Below are 21,629 nucleotides of genomic sequence, written 5' to 3'. Positions count from 1 at the left end.
TGTCTCTCATGTGATCTCTCTGCTCCTTGGGATCTCACAGTTCGTTGCTCAGATGGAAGTTAGAACATCCATTCCCACCAGTTTAGGAGAACTGTAGCCTTCAGAGCAGAAGACTAATTTTGTCATCAAGGCGCAGAAACATTTGTCAGACCCACATTTATTTTTTAGAATATTTCTGTTGATGCATTATTAATTATGATTGTTGTGAGCTTTATTATATTAAACAATGAGAACAGGGAAAAAATCACAAAAATAAAATATTAAGTTTTTAGTATTTAGCAAGTGTTTATAAAAAAGCATCAAAATTTTTCAACATTGACTGGTTTTTGGTGTACAAAGTCTAAAACACATCAGAAATAAATTCCCAGATGAATTACACTGAAAATAACAATAACACTCTACAAAAAAATAATATTTACTTCAATTATCACTCCTAAGGCAGTCTGAACATATAACAACAGCATGTACTATATACACACATGGCTTACATGGCCAGCATATATCTTTTACTTTCCTGGTCTTTTTGTAGGACATACTTGACATCTTGGTGGTCTTGCTGTTTTGTCAAGAGGTTCTTATTATATTATACAGTGTGCAGTTAACAGGAACATAAAATATCAATAAAGTAAATTATTAAATTCTTAATATATAGTGTGCATTTAGAATAGACATCAAACAAGCCGGGCATGGTGGCTCACGCCTATAATCCCAGTACTTAGGAGGCTGAGGCAGGCGGATCATCGCGAGTTTGAGACCATTCTGGGTTACAGAGTGAGCTCAAGGCCAGCCTGAATTGTATAGCGAGACTCTGTCTCAAAAAGACCAAAAAAAAAAAAAAAAAAAAAGTAGAATAGACATCAGCATTGTCACATTGGCTGTTTACTTGCTTACAAAACCTAAAAGGTAACATAAAAAATAAAAACTATGTGAGCTACAGTGTAAACACAAACAAAAATCTAACAGAGAAATAATTTTTGCTTCAACTGTCACCCCCAGGGCAGTCTTCACACATGAAAATTGCATGTTCCATACAAATTATCACTTACACTGATAGCACGTATGTTTTGTTTCCCTGTAATTTCTTGTAGGGCACAGTTGACATCTTTTTTGTTTTCCTGTCGTCATAGTAGGTCTTTGTGATCCCTCATATGTTTGTTTACCTGTCAGCTCACCAGTGTGCTCCACAATTTTTTGGCGTAGTTTCCCCGGGCAGAAACATTTTGTTTGCCTTCTGCTGTAAATGATCTCTTATGAGCTCCAGTCCCAATCCTCTAAGAAAACTTCTCTGTGATATTTTGCACTTGCTATTTTCTTTGTAAACTATCAAACTATTAATGCCACACATATTTAGGAACAAGTAAAACACAATCACTGGCCAATGCTTTGTGTTTCAAGTGACATCGTAGTTGCTGCATAACTCATCAACAACATCTACTCTGCCTTTGGTTTTGTTGTTGAAAGTTTCCATCTCAGCCTTCTGTTTTGTGGAGGTTTCCCTATCAATATGTCCATCATAGTGAAATGTTGACATTAGCAGTACCAGTGTGCTTTTTTTGTCATAGATGAGGCCAATGTTATATCTTTCTGAAATTCAAAGATTGAACTATATAATTCTCTGTTTTGAAATTGCAACATTTCATTTGGAATTTCTGCTTTGTTCCTGCTTACTGTTCCTGCACTTGTCAACTTCTGCTCTGTTAGCAAATGTAACATCAGCTGGAAACTGGTAAACCAGTTGTCCAACGTCACATTCTGATTAGTTTGGGAGATGGGAGCAACAAGTCTGTTCACAATATCATTCGGTTTCTTACTATATGAATAAGGACCTGATGGATGAGTTCAAGGATATATATCTAAGTTGAAAGCATAATAAACCCTCACATCTACAAAGGCAAAAAGTTTTATGCCATATTTTGGCCCATCACTTTTCCATAAGTCTTTTACATTCCTGTGATCACCATGAGAAATCTATTCTAAGTACAGCAGGCCAATGAATGCTTTCAGTTCAGCTAGTGAGGTATCACAATATATAACATTTTTAAATATGGCTATTGGTGCATACAGAACATTTTACTTGCATTTTAGCCTTTGTGTATTTCACAGCATTTTGTAGCATTTCATCTATTACCATTTTCAATGTTGAATGGCAATACTGGCATTCTGCCCAATACCTGTTGCCCCTGCCAAAATCTTCAATGTATTTCTGGACCTAGTTCTAACATTAGAATATTCCATTTGGTTGTGTGGTCATTTTGCAACATTTTCATTAGTCAAATATGTATTCACATTGTTGTTTTCTTCATCATCTGAATCAACAAGGTTGCATTCCCTGTGTTTGTATCAGTTGATTCTGCTCCATTTCACAGTCATAAAAACTTTGGCTGACATGGCCAGTGTCAAAGTCATCAACATCATCATCATCCACATGCCACCCTTCTGTTATGAGAACATGTATTTACCATAATGGATCATCTTCATCTTCCATGCACGAGTAATCTAATGATTCACTTTTGACCTCCTCCAAAACTTGCTAATCTGGTTTTTCATGTGCCATTATACTGAACAGTGCTGCTTCTACCTGGATAATCAAAAGAAAAAAATTTTTCTTTTACAAATCCTGCAGTGGTGTGGGTCTATTGGACCCTCTGTGATGCTTGGGTAAACATACATAAAACCAATTAGACAGGTGGGTCCAAATGCCATTTTAACACTTTTGCACATGTGCACATTCCTTGCTGTTCATCATACCAAGTGAATAAACACATAGATTACTTCCTGTATCCCTCAGGGAAAGCAAGGGAGACACACAGCTGTCCACTATAATACTAAAGTTCAAATTTATAGTGGAAAAGCAAGGAGATGGGTCTGTTGGACCCAGGCTTAGTCCTCAAGTTAAGGGCTGGACTTGGGCTTAATCATCTTTGATTACATACAGCATTTAACAAACAGCAGGTGCTCACATCAATATGTATATTTTTTGTTCAATTTCCTTATCTCAGGAGCTGTCTCTTGTGAAATGATGTAAACCACAAGCTGTTGTTCGGCAGGCTTGTGGGAGAAAAACAAAAAAACAAGGAAAGAGATAGCACAGGGGAGAAGAAAGAAAGTATTGGTTCTGAACCTGCTCCACTGTTCCAAGACCTGTGCTCAAAAAATAAAGAGCATTTTAGATAATGGTAAACAAAAGAAAAGAAGCAAATGATGGCACCAAATAGAAAAAGAGCAGAGAATGGTCTATCCCTAATTTTGCCTTTATTTAAATGTTGCTGGGAATCTCATTAAACTTCTATTTTTCTTGGGTTTCCCATCTTTAAAAAGAAGAAATTGTACATGAAGTTGTGGTGATTTCCTACTTAATGATTTTAAGATATTTGGGAGTTTGAATTCCCTTTAATAACATCTGGGTCTGCTATTTGTGCTCAGTAGCACTTTCCATGAGGATGGACAGCTAACTATGGGTGCCTTATTGATAACTATAGCAGTGTGACAAATTACCCCCAAATTTAGGGGTCTTAAAGGAAGAATGAACATTAATTCTCTCACACAGTCTCTGAAGGTGAGAAAGCAGGAGTGGCACATCTGGGTGTTTCTGGCTTGGGATCTCTCTGAAAGCTTGTTGCCAAGAAGTTGAGCAGGGATGCATCTTCTGAAATTGATCAGAAGGATCTGCATCCAAGATGACGCACTCACATGGCTATCGGCAGAGGGCTTCAGCAGCCCAACTTGTGGACCTCCCTGGAGAGCTGTTTGAGTGTCCTGAGAACATGGAAGTTGGCTTCACCTGAAGTGAACAATCTAAAAACAAAAGCAAGACAAAAGCTACAATTTATTTGATGACTGGTCTCATGGGTCAAACATTGTCACTTCTGCCATATTCTGTTTGCCAGAAACAAGTTACTAACTGTAGTCCACAATACTTGGGAGGAGGAACTGGGCTCTATGTCTTGAAAGATTGTGTGTGAAAGAATTTGTGAAGTTATTTATGAATTTGTGAAGTTACTTAAAACCCCCAAGCCACATGTTTGGTTAAATTGGAGTGGATCAACCCTGCCACGCAGAGCCTGGACATTATAACAAATAGCGACTAGCAATGCTAGAGCAACACAGCTTGGAAACTATTTCCCAATGTTTCCTCCTTTGGTTGTCACACCCACCCAGTGCATCAAAAGCCTTACGCAGAATAGAAGTGAGATGACTTTGGTGAGGGTATTTAACAGGTCGTATAGCTAGGAATTAAGTCCAGGTTTTCTAGCACAATGCACAGGGCCCCTTTGCTACCCTTCAAGTGTAAAACTTAGCATAAAGACCTTTGTACAGACAAGTTCCTTTAGCAAGCTTGGCTTTTTCTCACTTCCTACCAATTGTTTTTACTCATTTGATTAGGTTAAATTTTCTTTTCGGTATCCTATTTTTCTTTTAGTAGTTCTAAAAGTACTTTAGGCGGTTTACATATATTTAAGAAGAGAGGAGAAAATACTTCCAGGCACCAGAGCTGATCAGATTACACTTGGCCATAAATTTGGTTCTTCATATTTTTCTGGCACTGAAGGTGAAAAGAGAAATATGATAGGTGACAGCGGTTTTGCTTTCTGACAAGGGAGTGTGCACATGTTAGCCTTGCTTGAAACTAAGTTCAAGAGGAACTTTATCAAGTGGATTTGCGTAGAGATAATACCACTTGACATTGTGGTCAGTATCTTCAATCTTGCTTTGACAACAGATATTCTCATTCCACCCCCACCTGTAAACATAGAGGATACACTTTGCCTGTGATTTGGTGAACATACTTGAGCCAGAGAACAAGGAAATGAGGTCCAGGCACCTCTTCTTCTAATTTCTTTCCAAATTAAGGAATAACACTTTGTGAATATACATGAACGTGTGTCTAATCTGTCTGCTAAACTGTTTCAACTAACAGTTCTTGAATAAATGGCTATCTTATTCATTTGTCTTGATATCTAATAGGGATCTCTCTACAAATTTTCTGTATTGTCAGTTGAATTTGGGGCTTTAAATATCTGCTACAATGGAGTAAAGAAGGTTAATATAATGTTATAGAAAAATATAACACTATAGAATTGGACCACAAGGGCTCTAACTAAAGATAGTCCCTTTTTGGGCTGATATAATTTAATTCTGTGACTTTAAAAATGAGATGGTGGCCTAGTGTGGTGGTACAAGAATATAATCCCAGCTATTTGGGAGGCTGAGGCAGGAGGATCATGAGTTTGAGGCCAGCCTGGGAAATTTAGCAAGACCCTGTCTTAAGAATTTTAAAAAGCTGGGCATGGTGGCACATTCCTATAATCCCAGCACTCTGGGAAGCCTAAACCACAGGCTGCAAGTTTAAGCCCAGCCTGAACAATACAGTGTCTCAGGGAGAACACTGAACATAGTGGCACAGCACCGGGAGGCTGAGGCAGGAGTATCACCAAGAGTTCAAGGCCAACCTAGGTTACATAGTGAGTTCAAGGTCAGCCTGGACTACATAGTAAGACTCTGTCTCCAAAAGAAGATGCCAAAATGCGCTTGGGCCCCAGCACAGAGTCTTGCACTTAGGCCTGGTGTGATAAGCAATGCTATCAGAATCCTCGGCCAATTGTTTTTCAGCCTGAGAAGAATTTTAAATATATCCCAGCTCCTGTGTTAGTGGCTAGCTGAAACCAAAGCCTTATACCATATGACATAGAATCCTGGAATAGAAGATTTTAGCCTGAAAAAAAAAAAAAAGCTAAGGCAGGTGCAAGCAGCTGTCCACTTCGACCACAAAAAAATTTCAAACTTAGCTCCAGTACAAATGTGCATTCTTTGAAGCACCCAGCTTCTTCTTCTTTTTTTTTTTTTTTGCACCCAGATTCTTTTAAGTTCTTTCCAGCTTGCTGAACAATACACCCTAACAATGTGCTGCAAAGTAGGTGGCTTCATATACTTCTATTTAGTCATTACAGTAGTTACAAATGTTTCTATCTACTAATGGGCCTCCTCCTTTCAGAATAGAATTATCAATGAAATACATAAAACTTGATAGCCCTTATTTCTGACTGAAACTAGTTGGTTTTTCTTCAAAGAATTAGATAATAAAGGAAATACTTCTTCATTTAAAAGCATTCTCCTTATATACTATTTATCTGCCCGAAGCAATAGGTATTTGCTTACAAGGCTTCGCTTTCCGTTTATTACTCACGTTTCTGTAATATATGGCTGATAAATGTTGCAAAGAAGCAAGATCCCTCTGCACAGAAAAGGTGGAGAAAATGAACATTAATCTTTGTGGAATAATCCAGAGCCCAGGAAAGGAGGCCATCAGGGTAGAGAAGCTACTTGTTGGACTGAGGAGTAAATTCAGATTCTCTTCTGGGTTGTGGATTAATGTTTGTACTGTTGAGGTCTATGCTTTTCCTATTTGAAAGGGTATCACTCGATATAATTATTTTCATATCAAATAGAATCATAAACATTAATTTCTGTGGCACATTAAAAAAAAAAACTTAAAAAGTTAAGAAATTACCAAAGGACAGTATTGCAAAGTTGTTATTAAGAGTCCAAGAATGAGCCAGGTGTGGTGGTACACACCTGTAATGCCAGACTTGGGAGGCTGTTCAAGGCCAGCCTGGGCTCCATAGCGAGTTCAAGACCAGCCTGGATGGGGCCGGGGATATAGTTCAGCAGCACAAGTGTCTGGTAAGCTCAAGGTCCTAGGTTCAATTCCCATACCAAACAAAACCCTAAAAAACAAGACCATCCTGGACTACATAGTAAGACCTTGTCTCCCCCATCTAAAAATGAGTATAAGAATCTTACAAATTTCAGAGCAGGATATATAGCTTAGTGGTAGAGCTCTTGGGTGGCACACATGAAACCTTGGGTTCAATTAAAAAAAACACACACACAACAAGAATAACTGTACAAACTTCAGAGCAACAAAGATAATTAAGAAGTCAAATTGTGGTGAAGAAATTAATTTTGGAGAATTCCATGAATTGAAATATTCGCCAGGACAAAAAGCTGGCTAAGGTCTTTCCTCATAGAGGGAGTACCTGGCTAGGTGAGTGGGTATTCCTGCATTCAGGAAGGAAAGATAGACCTTTTTTTGGTACCAGGAATCAAACTCAGGACCTTGTACTTGCCAAGGGTACTTATGCCACTGAGCTCTATCCCTGCCTTAAGATGTAAACTTTTTAAAAAAAGATTTCATATTTTAAATTAGCTTTATCAAGGGATAATTGATCATTAAAATTGTATAAATTTAATTTGTACAATGAGATGAGGGCCACTTTCTCAGCAAGCTTCAAGTGTACAATGGGGCATTTTAAACTGTAGCGGCTGCAGCCATTAGAGCTCTGTAAAGGAATTACCGAGTTCAGCCGCTTTCAGTTACACATGTGCTTTACAGAGCTCTAATGGCTGCAGCCGCTACAGTTTAAAATGCCCCATTGTACACTTGAAACTGGTAAGCTCAAGGTCCTAGGTCCTAGGTCCTGGGTGTGCCACCCAAGAACTCTACCACTAAGCTATATCTCCTGCTCTGAAATTTGTAAGATTCTTAGACTCTTTTTTAGGTGGGGAGACAAGGTCTTACTATGTAGTCCAGGATGGTCTTGTTTTTTAGGGGTTTTTTTTGGTATGGGAATTGAACCTAGGACCTTGAGCTTACCAAGCTTCAAGTGTACAATGGGGCATTTTAAACTGTAGCGGCTGCAGCCATTAGAGCTCAGTAAAGCACATGTGTAACTGAAAGCGGCTGTACTTGTCCTTTTCCTTACTCTGCCTCTCTTCTCCAGCGCCTGCGCAAATGCTGTCCTACATTCTACTCTGCTTCTACACAACTTTTGTAGATTGGGCATGTGCGATCTTACGGTATTGGCTTTCTCTGTCTGATCACGTTTTTTCTTTTTTGATTTATTTATCACTTTATTTTATTTTTAAATTTTTATTTTATTTTATTTTATTTTATTTTTTTGACATGAGGCTTTCGTGACACTGGTCTTGAACTCCTGGGCTCAGGTAATCCTCCTTACTTCACCTTCCTGAATGCTGGAGCTAGCGTGTGTGCCTCTGGCTATTTATTTCACTTACTGCGATGCCCTCAAGATTCATCAATGCTCTTGCAAAATGCAAAACTGTCCTTTTTATTTCTTTCTATGGCTGAGTAATATTTGTGTATGTGTGTGTGTGTGTCCCATAATTCCTTTACCATTCATTCCTCAGCAACACAGGTTGCTTTCACATCTTGACTATTGTAGATAAATGCAACACACACTTCTTTCACACATATGCACAGAAACGGGATTGCTGGGCCCTGTGGCAGATGGCATCTTGGCTGGTTCATTACTATTTGGGTGTCGCTGGAGCACACGGCACAGGGGGGTGTGCCAGTGGGAGAAGAGGCAGAAGCCACAGCTCCCAAAGCCTTGCAGGCCAGACTGTGTTGGTTAGTTTTCTCTCTTGCTAGGAGACTGTGGGGGACTGTGTTGGTTAGTTTTCTCTCTTGCTAGGAGACTGTGGGGGACTGTGTTGGTTAGTTTTCTCTCTTGCTAGGAGACTGTGGGGGACTGTGTTGGTTAGTTTTCTCTCTTGCTAGGACAAAATACCTGACCCTCCAAACTAAGGAAGGAAAGGTTTGTTTAGCTCACAGCTTATAGAAGTTTCAGTCCTAATCAGCTGGCTCCAAGGCAGGGTGTCATGGTCCAGGGAGCAACAGTTCAAGGCAGCAGAAGACAGCAAAAGCAGCAAGAGCAAAAGGGGGGAAAACAAGCCTCTTTTCCTCCCTTATTTTGTATGTAGGCCATCTGCCCCCACCATCTCTGCGCTGTCCTCTTGCACAAGCTCAGGATGTTTGCAAACTGAGGACCCTGGCCCCCTGCTGAGTCACTTAGTTAAGCTTCTAAATTTCTCAATTCTCAAGTTAACACAATGCATCAACCATTACAGCGACTGTTGCTTCTGCTGGGTCCCTCTTCAGACCCCACCAGCTCTGAGTGCACTTCTTTTTCCCTTGGCCACAGCCCCCAGGACTGCTAGATTGTCTCCTTTTGCTGCCTGCTACCAGCTGCTCTGTCTCATGCATCTGGAAGTGGTGCCTCAGCTTCTAGCCTCTTTGTTTTTTAAAAGACCACATGTGATCTTTTTTTTTTTTTTTTTGATCTTTATGAGACAGGGTCTCCCTCTGCAGTTTAGGCTGGCCTTGAGCTCACTTTGTAGCCCAGGCTGGTTTGAACTCACAACGATCCTCCTGCCTCAGCCTCCTAAGTGCTGGGATTACAGGCATGCACCACCACACCCTGCCACATGTGATTTTTTTTGTTAATGGCTTCTCAAGGTTAATTATGATAGCACAGGTCTTAAGGACTAACAGAAATAACAGATATGGGAAACGCAGGAATACTGAAATCTATGAGTAACATGACTGAATGTACATTTCTTTCCTTTCCTTTTTTTTCCCCTTTTCTTTTAGTGCAGTGGATGTTAGTGATAGTTCATGACCAAGTAGGACTCCCTAAATGCCTCACAGGAACGGAAACTGTGATAAGGAAGGGCTTCTCTGTGTACTGGGGACTGAGCTTCCCTGCGGTTGAGGGTGTCTCTTTGCCCCTTGTGCTCTTGCTAGGGGTGCTGGTGCAGGGGGCTTTTTCTCTTTGTAGATCACCCCTGTTGCTGTGGCCAAAGTCATTGCCATGTCAGGAAATAAGCTTGACAACGCGGTCCTTAGGGCAATGCCAGCCCCAGCATTGAAAGAGGAAAAGCAGGTGTCACTTACACTTACAGGAGACAACCTACTCTCTGGTAGGGCCCGTGATGCCCTTTAGGGGCCCTCCAATGCCTGCTTCACTGCCCTAGGGATGTCATCACATTGCCAGCTCTCTCCAGGCAGCAGTTCCGATTCACGACTCCTATACTCAGAGCAGGCACTCAGAAGGCCATGCCAGCGAGCTTCCCAGTCAGCTCAGGGATAACCTTGTCCCCAGCCCTTGCAGCGCCAGTGGATGGGCATCCTCACAGCTCCTATGCCATTTTCCCAGAGGGGTCCTCCATGGTCTTCTGAGTAGTGACGATGATATGGACTGTGGTCGCAAGTCTGTCCATGATACTAAAGCTGCCGTGGGTGACCTTGGCTCTGGGGCTAAGCATGGTGGTGTAGGAGAGACTGTTGATGATACCGAGGAAGTTGCTGTGTATCTCAGAGTTCACACTCATCTCAAACATGGGGCAGAGATGCTGTCCCTGTGGACTCTAGTCTTCAAGTGAGCCTTGGCCTTCTCCAGGGTAGTGAAGACACCAGGGGCCTCCACAACGTATTCAGCACCAGCATCACACTGCTTGTGGTTCTCACTCCTGAAATGAAGACGGGCTTCCTATTGGCAACAATCTTCCCATTCTCAGCCTTGACTGCGCCGCTGAACTTGCCATGGGCAGAATCGTACTGGAACAGGTAGAGTGTGCAGCTGGGGACAGTGAAGAAGATATTGATGGCAACAATATCTATCCGGTCAGAGTGAAAAGCAATCCTGGTGACCAGGTTCCCAATACAGTCAAGTCCATTTATTCCGATCTTTACAATTTGGCCTCAGGGATGCATCTGGCGCTGCAGAAGCTGTGGCTCTCTGTCTATGGGGAATAGCGTGACTTGATTTACATTTTTAAGAGATCACTCTAGCTGTACTACAGAGGATGGACTACAGGGGATGGGGGTAGCAAAGAAGTAGAGAGAAGGTTGGAAGGTAACACAGGTACCTAGGTACGTGTGTTGTGACCTGGATTAGGTCACACTAATGAGGAAGATGGTAAAAATTATTACATATAGGATACACTTGGAGAATAGAACCAATAGACTTTACCACAGATTTGGACAGAAGTGGTAATGGAGAGAAAGAAATCAAAGGTGAAGCACTAAGCTCGTCGATGGATGCTGCTCAGTTCTCCAGGCGTATTAGTTTGTTTTCCACTTCTGTACCAAAATACCTGAGGTTGAGTAATTTAAAGAGTGTGTGTGCAAGAGGGAGGGAGAGATCATTTAGCAAGACAGGAAGCTGGAGGTGGGGAGGGGCCAGGCTTGCTTTTTGACAGTGTTTCACTGTGTAGTTCAGGCTGGTCTTCAACTCACTGAGTTGAACCCTCAGACTCATGGTAATCCTTTTGCCCCAACCTCCCAAATTCTGAGGTTATAGGTGTGTGCCACCGTACTTGGCATCAGTCTTGCTTTTTTTTTTACAACTCAAAAGAACTAACTGTGATCCCACATGAACTACATTATCACCTTCCAAGACAGGGTCCCCAGTGACCACCTAACCTCTTTCCCTAGGCCTGTTAAGGGTTCTACTGTCTCGTAACATCACCGTATTGGGGAAGACACTTCCTACACATGAAGCCATGATTGACAAACCACACTCAAACCATTACCCCCAAACTTTACCCTTCCTAGGAATGATCCCCCAGGTCTGTCTAACTTTGGAGTTTGGGATGAAATGATGTGAGTAATTGAAAGTAAGCAGGGAAACTGCAAGATCATTTTCTTTCTCTTGCATGAGGGTTCCATTTCCTCCTCATGGGTGACATTGTTGAGTGAGATAACAAGTGTGGCTGCTAACCAGGGAGAAATCATATGTGCATGTGTGTGTATGTGCACACACATATGTGTGTGTATGAGTTGCCTTATCTGGTTAGTAGCTGTCATTTTAGGAAACAGAGAGGTGGGCAGTGATGGGAATGGGAGGAAGAGACAGGTAACAGGAGAAGTGGGCAAGGAAGGTAGGGTTTCCAAAGGCACCCTGCACCTGATTACACCCAACCTTCAGAACTGCTCCTATGAAGACCACAAGTATGCTGGAGACCCCCTCCTCCCTCATCGGCCTTGCTGCATCACCGAGTTGAGCTCAAGGCCGGTTTGGGACTTGGAAGAGAGGTGGTGATTGTGGATCTTCAGCATCTTGAGGCAGGCTGAGCCAACAAGCATAAGATTCAAGGATATTTGAAAAGAAAGGAGGCCCCTCCTAGAGATTCGCTGCCTGCACAGTCTGAGAGCCTGGGTTGGGTGATGCTGGAGAGGCTGCCCCATGGCGAAATTAGACCAACGGCATAATTACATGACCACAGTAACTCACGTCACCCCCACAATGCTCCTTTGACAATGGCGATTGAGAAACAGAGTCCTCCCGTTTGGAACTGCTCTGAGAGCCCCTGAGTGGATGAGCCCCGTGAGGAGGAAAAGTGAATGAAGAGAAGGCTCCTTCCCTCTGCCTCCTCAGAAAGTCTTTCCTTTGACCCTGTCAAGGGTGGAGTTTGGAGGGATGGTTTGACTGCAAAGGCAATCTCTGTAATCACTGGTAGTGGCGCAGCTCTTTGATGTCATTTTTTCTGAAGAAGAGAGAAGCTGCTAATATTTAGCACAGTGATCTCCTACTAGAATTGCAGGAACACCGGAGTTACTCACATCCCTACCCACCCTGCCTCTAACAATGCTCTTTTTTTTTCTTCTTCCAGCATTAGGTAGCTGGGAGTAGACTTGGGCATAAAGCTCCTTTGTTGGATGTAGCTAGTGAGAACAGAATTGTGGATGATGTGCTTATAGTAGGACCATATTAACCAGGTTGGTATCAGTCAAAATGACTTAGCAAAGAACGAAAATTCTTAGGGCATTTCTTCACCCAGTTATTTTGTATTCTATTTCATGAAGGTTTTAAGAAGACTGATTTATATGAGCAAGGAAATATCTTCTTTATCTTGATGAATAACAAATAGTTTAATTTACCGGTTCCATTAATGTTTATATCCTATTTTTTTCTGAGCAGCATATTTTCCCTTTTACCTAATGTAAACCTCAAATTTGCAGTTGGCTACCTACTACACACCCTTTCTGAAGATCAAGGTCAACAACAGAAGAGCTTAATTCAGAGGCCATAATTCATTCTGCATTTTGCTAACAAGAAACATCCATTGAAAATAGCAATCGTGCTTTCAAGGTCCTATTATTATTCAGGCAGAGACTCAAAGCAATCACTTGCTTGGCGTACATGGAAGCCCAAATGTAAGATGTGTTCTGTGGGCAACTGTCTGCTTATTTTCTTTCCTAGACAAGTGGTTAACCCATGTTGGATATCCTGTGTTTATGGGATTCCAGAAAAGTTATGTCATAGAAATCACTGGTGCTCATGTGTGCGTGTGTGTGTGTGTGTGTGTGTGTGTGTGTGTGTTATACAGAGAGTGCAAGAGCTTGAAGAGAAAGTCACCGGTTTCTAGTGCATAAGACTCTGCAGAGAATGCTGGCCCTCACTCCAGTGTCCTGGGCTGTGTTACTGTATTTATTACTTGTTTTCTTTACTATAAGTCGTGAAGAATTTTTAAAAATACATTCAAATGGCAAAAGGCTGAGGAACCAGAGTAGAACTAAAGCCAGACACACCAGTTTGTTGTAAAAGTACACAATCACCTTGAAGTTATAATCAGATGCAAGAAACCTTAATTTATATTTTATTTTATTTTTTTTTTTTTTTTAATTATTAAGGATTTTTTTTTTTGTGTGTGTGTGGTTTTTTTTTTCTCTGGTACCGGGAACTGAACTCACGACCTTGCGCTTGCCAGGCAGGCGCTTTGCCGCTGAGCTAAATCCCCAGCCCCTAATTTATATTTTAAAATTTCATTTTTTTCCTTTAAAATCTCTCAGGGTTATTTAATTAGCATCAGCTTCTAAAATAAACAAAGAACACGGAGAGAAAGCCCAGAATTTATTAGAAGGAAAAAACCTCATGAGAGCTTTTATATTTTTAATGTTGTTTTAAATTTTTTTTTTTTTTTAAATGCTATTATGCTGTTCGTCTCCAGGAGCTTTACTTTTGGGGGGGAGGGAGCTGCTATTTTTAAGATTCATGGTTTCATCTGTGATGTTAAAATTGCAATTATCACAGTTACTAAAGAAAATGTTTTTCTGATTTCCATAAAATAGTTTAATATTTTAATTCACCTGAACCACCAATGAATACTGTAGGCCATTTTGAGAACATTTCCTAACCCTTAAAAACAGCTGTCTCTTATCATTTCAAACTCTGATTCTTGGAGAAAAAAATCCCCCACACCTTTTTTGTTTTCTATTCGTTGTTTGGTATTGTTGTCATCATCTGAGGAGGGCCTCTTTGAAAAAACCGCAAAATTAGTTTAATCCACAACTGAGTCTTACACCCTGTGGTCCTGGATTTTAAAAATTTCCTTCAAAATGCACATTACAAACAAAGTCTCCCAAATGACCATCTAGAGAGGAATGTGGCAAAAATCCAGAAACTATTGTAATATTTGGAACTTGCATAAGCATAAATAATCAGTGTGTGTTTTCAAGAGGGGATTATGGGTTGCAGTTTTACAAACTCTACAGGGGATTTGCAGGAGAGGGGTGAAGCTAAACTCCACATTAGCTGAGCGCCTCCAGGAGAAACCAAACCCTTGACAGCAAATGGAGAGGAAGAGGAGGTATTAAGAGGCTCTTCTTGGTAACTCACACAGGTTTCCTACAGCCCTAATTTGAGGAAATGTTCTAGCTTATCCTTTCCTATACCCTCAAGTTGGAAGATGGATCTTTAGCACATTAGTTTGGTGTTAACAGTGGAGCCTGACTCAGGGTGGGAGGATGAGTGGGAAAGGACAAACAGAAATGCCAAAAATTATGTCAGCATGTCAGGGAAACCCACATTTTAAAGGCAGGAAGTCTAGTGGAGTTGTTGAGATACCACGTAATGTTTTGAAAAAGTGCCATGAGGAAGAATGACCTGGAAAAGCACTAAAACTTAATTTGAGTGAAATGTAGACGTTTAGAGGCATTTAAAATCTAGGTTTGAAAGACAAAAGGCAAATCAGAGAAAGCGGTAATTGTACCACCAAATACGCCAGCTGTCCTATGGAAGCAGCGTGTGTCTCTCCTGCCCCAAAAACTGAAGGAAAAGATCTCCTAATAAATGAAAGTGACTTTATAATTAAAAAAAAAAATTATGGGTTAGTGCAGAAGAGGGAGAAGCAACTAAGAAGCTCGAATCATTTCAGAATGCTTATCTTTATAGCAAAGTTTAATATGATGTCTTATTTGTTTTATATTTTACACCTCAGCTAATTTTAATGGTCATCAGTTCTTCAAAACCTATTTAGATGAACATCCTTGATAGAGGATTCATCCCAAAATTCACGCTTATTTTTAATATCATGCTTAACACATAACGCAGATCTGTAGAAACACACGGTGCCCGCTATTTTACTGCCCATAAATAATTGAATGTAAGTAGGTCTTACCACCTCCATAGCGTTTCAGTTTCAGTTTTAATTCGCTATTCTGAGAAATTTGTGTGAACTAACAAAGCCTTTTAGGCTGTTTTGCTTTTAATCATCATGAAAATGCATAAGATCTGGGAGGAACAAAGGGAAAAGATTTTCTGCATACAAATTGCTCTAAGTTCATAGCGCACAAGCAGGGGTCACATTTTCCTGCCCAGCAACAACCAGCTTCTGAGAAAAGATAGAGAAGATGAATTTTACAACTCGCAATTACCACCATTACAAATCAAGAGTTATCTCTGAATATTAGCTCTGATAATAGGTGAGCTAACAAGCAAGAGGAATGGGAATTCAGTACACTGGTTTGTGATGAGGTTGAAACTTATATGCCAAACCTGCTTAACATCTTCACCTCCTTTCATTGTTTGGTTGTTTTTTTTCTCGCTATGCAGTTCAGGCTGGCCTTGAGCTCACTTTGTAGCTCAGGCTGCTCTCAAGCTCATGACGATCCTCCTGCCTCAGCCTCACAAGTGCTGGGATTACCGGCATGTGCCACCATGCCCGGCATAGTTGTTTTTTAATGTACACCCGTATAGAAAGAAGCAGGGCTTTTGAAGTATAGAAAATGGCACAAAATTGCAGGTTAAGTGATAAACTAAACAGGGCCTTTCTGACTCGGAGCAGAAAGACGACTTCAAATCTGGTGCTGTCCATTTTTTTTCTCTTTTGCCAGCAGTGCGGATTGAGCCCAGGGACTCACAACACTCTCTCTCCCTGAGCCACATCCCAGCACTGCGCTTGTGGGTTCTGCCCTGAGTATCCCTGGATGAGGCGCTTAAAGTTTGGGATCCTTATTTTTCTCACCTTTAAAAAAGGAATAAGAAAACCAACTCGCAGAGTAGGATGTGTCTGCGGGTAGCGCGGGGTTGGCTTATACACGCTGAGCATCAGTACTGCACGAGGATTTGTCCTTTGTCTTTTGGCACTCAGATTTCAGTGCCTATCACCTTCTTTTTCTCAAATAGCCTTTAACCAAAGACAGATAGAAATACCCAAGTCTGTACTTCTAAAACCCTAGTGTCTACCTAGTGTTAACGTTACATAAATTGTTGTTCTTTGCTTGCACTGTTTGAAAACCTTCCTTTAAGAAATACCAATGTAGCCAGGTGTGGTGGCACGCGCCTGTAATCCCAGCACTTGGGAGGCTGAGACATGAGGATCATTGAGAATTCAACGCCAGCCTGGGCTACAAAGTGGGTTCAAGGCCATCCTGAACTGAAAGTGAGGCCCTGTCTCAAACAGACAAAAGAAAAAAAAGACATACTGACAAAGTACTTTGAGCAGCTTAAGTAAGTGGAATTTACTATTAAGTAATGGAATTTACTATCAGGAAAGCAGTTGACCTATACAAAGCCAGCTTTGATCTCTTCCTAGCATTTATCACTCCTGTTTAATTTCTTGCATAGCATTTATCATAATTTAAAATGTTTTGCTTATTTGCTACCCATTTATTGTTGGTCTTTCTACATGAATTTTTTTTCAACATACTTTATTTATTTTTGGTACCGGGAATCAAACTCAGGACCTCATGCTTCCCAGGCAGGCGCTACACCACTAAGCTAAATTCCTGGCCCCTTGAATTTTTAAAAATTTTTTTGAGACAAGGTTTCACTATGTAGCCTAGGCTGGCTTCATACTCATAGCGACCCTCCTGCCTCAGCCTCCCAAGTGCTGGGATTCCAGGCATGCACCACCACGCCTGGTTTCTATTTGAATTCTTGACTCCAAGTTCCTGAGGGTGGTGACCTCAGTCTGTCATTCAGCCTGGCCTCCTCAATGCCTTTAGCACAGGGCCTTGCTCCTAGTTGATGTTCAGAAAATGTTCTTGAAACAACGGATGACAGAGGGAAAATTCAGTAAGAAGAAAGGGGAATAAGATCAATAAAGCCTTTAGAGTCTTGAGCAGTATAAGTATTTGATGGTGCAGATGCTGTAAGGAGACAGCAGAACTAGCTGGTGGCAGCTTTAGAAGGTTACACTGAGGCAGACTCAGTGTGTGGCAGAGGTCTTCACAGTTAACCTCCCAGGAAGGTTGTGAATGAGTACCCTGAACCATCCGAACAGGAGGGGATGGCTGATCCCACGACTAACTTGTGCTAGGCATTTTGCATTGCATGCAACACATGTAACTTATTACTGGCTGCCACCATATGTAGTGAATATTAGTATTGTTATCCTACTTTGGCAAGCAGTCTCAGAAGCTAAGGAACATACACAAGTCTTCCAAGTTGGTGTGGACTAAGATCTGACTTTCTCCCCAGCACCATGTGGCCTCCATTAACCTTTAAAGGCCCAAATAAAAAACACAACATGATTATTTTTCAGGTCCTTTCCTTTTTTCTGAGATAGGGGCTCCCTATATAGCCCAGCCTGGCCTGCACCTCCCTACTCAGCTCAGGCTGGCCTCAAACTCTTTGAGCCTCAGTCTCCACAAATGCTGGATTACAGGCATGTGCCACCAAGCCTGCTTCTCATTTTTAGATTCAAGTTTGAGCTAGGGCTGATACCCCTGATTGCTATAAAAGAAAGTTGTTTATAGAACATTCTTGGAAGGAGTCTCAAGAAACTTGTAATGGGATTTTCTTTTGAGAAGGCAGCTGAGAGTCTTATTTTTCTGTTCATATAGGGTTGCCAGACAAAAGATTACATTTTAATATCAGACGAATAACGCAACCTTTTTATTTTTTCAGTATAAATATGCCCCAACTTTATATTGTCAAGGAAAAAGAAATCAACTGGAGTGGTATTGGTTCAAGGCACTTAAAATGGAGTGGGGAGGCCATTGTTAATAAGATGTCAGACTTGTCTGAAGCTGAACCTTTGAACTGGGCTGCAGACACACCCCTCCTGGATACTGAGTTGACCTTTGAAACAGTGTTAGCCTCAGCTAACCTCTGTACATAGGCCCCTTCCCCCAAACTGCCCAGCGGCTGAGACCTTTCCCACTCTCGTTCTTACGTGACCCCTAAATTCTTCCAGCATTCATCACAGTGCCCAAGAAACAACATGATCACCAATCCCATGTGGTTTAAAATTGTAAAATACAGCTGGGTGTGGTGGCACCCACATGCCTGTAATCCCAGCACTCGGGAGGCTGAGGCAGGAGGATCATTGCGAGTTCAAGACCAGTCTGGGCTGCAAAGTGAGTGCAAGGCCTGTCTGAACTGCATAGTGAGACCCTGTCTCAAAAAGACAACCACAGCAACAACAACAAAATGTTGTAAAATACAGCTGTCATTTTGTAAAACATTTTCAAATCTGAGTTTGAGGTTTCCTTGATAATAATTCCAATTAGTCCCAAATAAATGTAATTTCTTTGTCCTCAAGCTGAATGATTTTATTCTAGGTAGACAATACTAAAAGTGTAGTTGTTGCTTACAAGAAATTCAAATGTAGCTGGATGTCCTGTATTTTTATTTACTAAATCTGGCAATCCTATGTCCATTCCTTTCTATAACTTTTAATTTTTTCCATGTGTATGTGCTACCCATTTTAGAAACAATAGTAATTACAAATCGTAAGCTGTTTCTGTAATTTGTCACATTTTTAGAAGCAATTTTGGCTAGGGACTGGGCTTAAATATAGTAGAGGTGGAGGTTAAATGCAAGACCTTAGGATAATTTTTAAAAATAAATATAAAAGAAATAAATTAGCAAAAATGATTTTGAAGGCATAGAAATTGGTGGAAGGGTGCGGCCAAAGGGGAAGTCTGAAAACACACTGCCTATTGGAGTTGTTGTCACAGGAGATCTGAAGGAGATAAATCAGTCAGGTGTTCTGGGATTAGGCTAAAGCAGATTCACAGGACGCCTTCAGCTCCAGGAGGACCTTTAAACTCACCGTTAGAGCTGCAAGGGGCTTTGATGTGTTCTCTGAATTTCTTCATCTTTCTCCTGCATTTGAAAATAAGTTCCATTTCCAATTCCATTTCATCCCTATTCCCCAAATCACAGCATCACCAACTCCCTGGAGGTCGTAGAAGTGGTTTCAGTCTTTTTGTCCTCAATGTAACACCATCAGCACTCTAGTTTTGCAATGGCCCTTCAAGCACTCCCCCAGGTTACCAGGTTCTAATTAAAGACAATAAAGAGGAAGAAAGCAGCCCAGCAGGCCCAGCATCAGGCAGATTATCGAGAAAGGTTAGAGGGGTGAATGGCATTCACATTCCAGCTATTCCTGGAGCTGTGAGTTCACACTCTAGGAAAGTTACTTAATTTCTCTGGACCATAACTTACTTAAAAAAGAGGAGTAGAAGTCCTATTCAGGGGTAAAGAAGGATCAAAAATGACCATATTCATTGAAATCATTTGGATTAAATATTTAACCACTGATTCTGGCTACTATTTCTATCTTAAAATAAAAGATTATTCCACTTCTGAAACGTTAAGGAATGTTATCTTCATCAGAATACAATCTCAAAGTTACTTTGAAGCTAGAGGGCAAATCCACTAATGAAGTGGTGACTAATGCTCGAATTTTCTATGGAGTTCATTTTATTACTTAGTTGCCCTTATTTGGACATTTGCGCCAGCTGTGAATTACTGAAATAAAGTGCGTGATCACATTGATTTGACTTTTAAAGGCTCTAACTGAAGAAAATTGAGTTAATCTCTGTCCTTCTTTCTTGCTCACTCCCTCCTTACCTCTGTTTTCCGTCTTTTTTTTTTTTTTGTCTTTCTCTATATTGGGATATACTTCACAAAGCATGGAGTTCAATGATACAAACTACGTGATCAATGGCTTATGGGCCACTGAGTCATGGAACCATCAAGCCCAGTAATTTGGAACATAGCCACTCTCCCGAATGAGCCTGTTAACAGCTACCCTCTCCACACACCTCTCAGTCCCGGACAACCGTTAATTTGCTGTCGCTATTGATTCTCTTTTTCTGAACCTGTCATGTAAGTGAATTTATATAATGCAGGATCTTTTTGCAATTTGCTTCTTTCATTTAGCATATTTTCAAAGTTTGTTTGTTTGTGTTTTTTTTCTCTTTTTGAGACAGGCTCTCGCTATGCAGTTCAGGCTGGCTTTGCGCTCACTTTGTAGCCCAGGCTGGTCTCGAACTCGCAACGATCCTCCTGCCTCAGCCTCCTGAGTGCTGGGGTTACAGGCATGTGCCACCATGCCCAGCATTTTTCAAAGTTTTATTAATACCTATCAGTACTTTTTTTTGTTTTTATAGTCTAATAACACTCCATTTTCTAGACATACCACGTTTTATTTCTCTGTTCATTAGTTGATGTATGTTTGCATTGTCTCTACTTTTTGGCCATTATGAATAATGCTGCTATGAATGTTCAAGGTTTCATATGGATACATGTTTTATATGTTTTCAGTTCTCTTGGTTACACACCTAAGAGTGAAGCGGCTGAGCCATATAGTAAGTCTGCCCTAACCTTTTGAGGAACTGTCAGTGTTTCTCAAGATGGGTGCATCAGTTCTCATCCCCATCACAATGCAGTATATGAAGGTTTCAATCCTTGTCATTACCCGCTTTCCTACTTGGGTGTAAAATGGGTGTGGTTTTGCTTTGCATTTCCCTAAGGATGTGGAATATTTTTTCATGTGCATAATGGTAATTTGTTCAACCTCTTTGGAGATATGTCTAGTCAGATCCTTTGCATGTGTGCGTATTGTATGCGTGTAATGCTAAGGTTGCTCCTTGGGCCGTGTAAGGGAAGTGCTTTACTGAGGAATACCTCCAGCTTTCTTTATCCACTTTAAAATTAAGCTATTTGTTTTTTTATTATTCGGTTTTAAGATCTATATATTATGCCTATTGGACCCTTATCGAATATGTGGCTTGCAAATATCTTCTTCCATTCTGTGGTTTGTCTTTTCTACTTTCTTGATAATGTCCTTTGAAAAAGAACAACAACAACAATAAACAAAACCAAAGCAAAAGCTTTGGTAAATATAATTAATCTATTTTGTTGTTTGCACTTTTCCTGTCACATCTAAGAAATCACTGCTAATCCAGTGATTTACCTCTATGGTTTCTTCTATGAGTGCTACAGTTTTGATTTTTATTTCTAAGGAAGATCCATTTTAAAGTAATTTTTGTATATAGTGTGAAAACGGGTCCAAGTTCATTCTTATGAATGTCGTTATTCAGTGTCTCAGCACCATTTATTGAAAAGACTTCTTTTGCCCACTGAATTCCTTCAGAACCATTGTCAAAATCAAATGATCATAGCCAAGTGTGGTGGCTCAGGCCTGTAATCCTAGCACATGGGAGGCTGAAGCAGGAGGATCATCATGAGTTTGAGGCCAGCCTGGGCTACATAGTGAGACTCTGTCTGTCTCTCTCATTTTTTTTT

At 40.8% G+C, this 21,629-nt stretch overlaps 1 protein-coding gene and 1 pseudogene across 1 annotated transcript in view; one reads left to right on the top strand and one right to left on the bottom strand.

Moving 5' to 3' along the window:
* The window catches only part of Rbpj (recombination signal binding protein for immunoglobulin kappa J region), a 246,381-nt gene that overhangs the window by 104,453 nt on the left and 120,299 nt on the right, over positions 1–21,629 (top strand). The gene's annotated exons all lie outside the window — the stretch shown is intronic.
* Positions 10,191–20,796, bottom strand: LOC106149327 (annotated as a pseudogene).

This window comes from Chinchilla lanigera, unplaced genomic scaffold (assembly GCF_000276665.1).
Source record: "Chinchilla lanigera isolate Chin_1 unplaced genomic scaffold, ChiLan1.0 scaffold00042, whole genome shotgun sequence".
NCBI lineage: Eukaryota > Metazoa > Chordata > Mammalia > Rodentia > Chinchillidae > Chinchilla > Chinchilla lanigera.
The sequence above is the reverse complement of the archived record's forward strand: the minus strand, read 5'-3'. Positions and strand labels throughout refer to the sequence as shown.